Source organism: Bison bison, unplaced genomic scaffold, assembly GCF_000754665.1.
Source record: "Bison bison bison isolate TAMUID 2011002044 unplaced genomic scaffold, Bison_UMD1.0 scf7180017864270, whole genome shotgun sequence".
Lineage (NCBI taxonomy): Eukaryota > Metazoa > Chordata > Mammalia > Artiodactyla > Bovidae > Bison > Bison bison.
The window spans coordinates 11,069,840-11,073,305 of record NW_011494842.1 but is presented as its reverse complement, the minus strand read 5'-3'; positions in this window follow the sequence as shown (position 1 = coordinate 11,073,305).

The window sequence follows — 3,466 nt, the reverse complement described above, 5'->3', positions numbered from 1 at the left end:
CTCATGATGTACTCTGCATATAAATTAAATAAACAAGGTGACAATATACAGCCTTGACGTATTCCTTTTCCTATTTGGAACCAGTCTGTTGTTCCATGTCCATTTCTAACTGTTGCTTCCTGACCTGCATATAGGTTTCTCAAGAGGCAGGTCAGGTGGTCTGGTATTCCCGTCTCTTTCAGAATTGTCTACAGTTGATTGTGATCCACACAGTCAAAGGCTTTGGCATAGTCAATAAAGCAGAAATAGATGTTTTCTGGAATTCTCTTGCTTTTTCAATGATCCAGTGGATGTTGGCAATTTGATCTCTAGTTCCTCTGCCTTTTCTAAAACCAGCTTGAACATCTGGAAGTTCATGGTTCACATACTATTGAAGCCTGGCTTGGAGAATTTTGAGTATTACTTTACTAGCGTGTGAGATGAGTGCAATTGTGCGATAGTTTGATCATTCTGTGGCATTGCCTTTCTTTGGGATTGGAATGAAAACTGACCTTTTCCAGTCCTGTGGCCACTGCTGAGTTTTCCAAATTTGCTGGCATATTGAGTTCAGCACTTTCACAGCATCATCTTTCAGGATTTGGAATAGCTCAACTGGAATTCCATCACCTCCACTAGCTTTTCCATTCATCTCCTTAGGTAGGTGTATTCTGAGGTATTTTTTTCTCTTTGATGTGATGATAAGTAGGATTGTTGCCTTCATTTCTCTTTCTGATCTTTCACTGTCAGAGAATAGGAATGCAGGAGATTTCTGTGTATAATTTTTGTATCCTGTATCTTTACCAGATTCAGTGATGAGCACGAGTAGTTTTCTGGTAGCATCTTTAGGATTTTCAATGTAGAGTATCATGTCATCTGCAAACAGTAATTATTTCCTTTTCGATTTGGATTCCTTTTATCTCTTTTCTTCTCTGTTTGTCCTCTCTTCCTGCTCTGTTGGTTGTTTGGCCTGAGATGTTTCAGCACTGGAGTCTACAGGCTTTTGGTTGGGGCCAAGTCTTGGTGCCAAAATGGTGGCCTCCAGGAGAGCTCACGCCAATGAATATTCCCTGGTACCTCCACCACCAGAGTCCCTGTACCCACAGTAAGCCACGGCTGCCCCATCCTCACACCTCCTCAGGAGACCCTCCAAGACCAACAGGTGGCTCTGGCCCAGGCTCCTATGACATCACTGCCTTCACCCCGGCTCTAGCACGAGATGCTGTGTGCCCTCTCCAAGAGCAGAGGCTCTGGCCCAGGCTCCTATGACATCACTGCCTTCACCCTGGGCTCTAGCACGAGATGCTGTGTGCCCTCTCCAAGAGCAGAGGCTCTGGCCCAGGCTCCTATGACGTCACTGCCTTCACCCTGGGCTCTAGCACGAGATGCTGTGTGCCCTCTCCAAAAGTGGAGCCTCTGGCCCAGGCTCCTATGACGTCACTGCCTTCACCCCGGGCTCTAGCACGAGATGCTGTGTGCCCTCTCCAAAAGTGGAGCCTCTGGCCCAGGCTCCTATGATGTCACTGCCTTCACCCCCGGCTCTAGCACGAAATGTTGTGTGCCCTCTCCAAGAGCGGAGTCCCTGTCTCACCCAGTCCATGGACTCCTACAACAAGCTCCACTGGCCTTCAAAGCCAGATGGTCTGGGGGCTCCTCCTCATGGTACTTGACCTTTAGACTGGGGAGCCTGGCTTGGGACTCAGAACTTTCACTTCTGTGATATAATTATTCTCCAGTTTGCAGGTTGCCCACTTGGGGAGTGTGGAGTTTGACTATATTGCAAATGCACCCCTTCTACTGTCTCATGGTTTCTTCCTTGTGTCTTTGGATGTAGAAAATCTTTTTATTTTTTTTGTAGATTACAGTCTTCCTTTTTTTGGAGGCGGGGAGGGGGGCGCTTCCCTGATAGCTCTGTTGGTAAAGAATCTGCCTGCATTGCAGGAGACCTCAGTTTGATTCCTGGATTGGGAAGATCCCCTGGAGAAGGGATAGGCTTGGGCTTCCCTGGTGGCTCAGCTGGTAAAGAATCTGCCTGCAATGTGGGAGACCTGTGTTCGATCCCTGGGTTGGGAAGATACCTTGGAGAAGGGAAAGGGTACCCATTCCAGTATTCTGGCCTGGAGAATTCCATGGACTATACAGTCCATGGGGTCACAAAGAGTCAGACACAACTGAGAGACTTTCACTTTCAGTCTTTTATTGATAATTGTTCAGCAATTGTGAGTTTGGTGTACTCGTGAGAGGAGGTGAGCTCAAGGCCTTCCTACTCTGCCATTGTGTCTCTAAGTCCTTTCATATCATTTTTATAGCATTTTTTCCTCTGGAAGGTTGAAGTTGGAAGTTTTGGGATTTTTCTTGTTTTGGGTTTCCCCACCCCTCCCCTTTCTGCTGTCTGTCTTGCCTTTTTGGTTATTAATGCTGTTGAAACATCCGCTTCTCAGAAACAGACTCCTATTTGCCCGTCACTATTTTTCATACTCCTCAGTTATTCTACCTCCACGCAGTGCAGGAAGATTAGAGAAGACAGTGTTCTAAGTGACAGTGTGGGGAGAGACTTCACAAAATCAAAAATACTGGTAGATATGATAAATGGCTATTAATGATGAATCCAGCAAGAAAAAATTCTTGAGCACGTACAAAGGGAAGCTCTGGAAGTGGAACTCCTTTCTTACTGGCTGCTTGGGTCGTTTCTTATATTCTAAAGACTCGAGAGTGAGTGATGACTTTGGCTGTGGGCCTCTGGTGGGAAATTATGTAAATCATAGTAATCAGCCATACTCTGTGTTCTGGCCTTTTCCAGGGTGAACTTACAGCCGGGGCTCATTAAAATTGGGTGAAGCAAACCATTGAATACTTTTTTTTTTTTTTTAACACAAATCATACTGATTAGTAAGAGGACTCAAGCTTGAAAGCGATAGTTTTTTCCAAACTTCAGATTTTAAGAAATTAATGTCTCCTTGGTAGGTTTTCAGAATTTAGTTATTCTTATATTGGGAAAGTAACTTTAATATCCAGATGTTACTAAATAATGGAGGTCTATTTTCTTTGTGGGATCTTAGTGCCCAACCAGGGGTTGAACCCACACCCTCTGCATTGGAAGGATAATTAAACACTCGACTGCCAGGGAAGTCCTGTAGGTCTGTTTTCTTTTTTTAATTCTTGCCTGATCTACTTATAGCAAAATCTTAATTTAAATTCAACTTTTACTCATCAAATGCCAACACTCTACTAGGTACCTACCATAGAATAATGAAAAAAGCAGGCATTTTCCCAGTTCTTGGAGCATTCAGTCTAACTGGAAATGGGGTGATAGTCAAAATAAAACAAGCAAGGCCAGTGATCGAGTGAGATAAGTTTTAGTTGTAGAAATATGGAGCAGATATTCTCATGAATCACACTTAGTAGTTAACCCTATGTGTTACATTCAGTAGGTCCTTTTTGATTATCTATTTGATATATATTTGGCTTCCCAGGTGGCTCAGTGATAAGG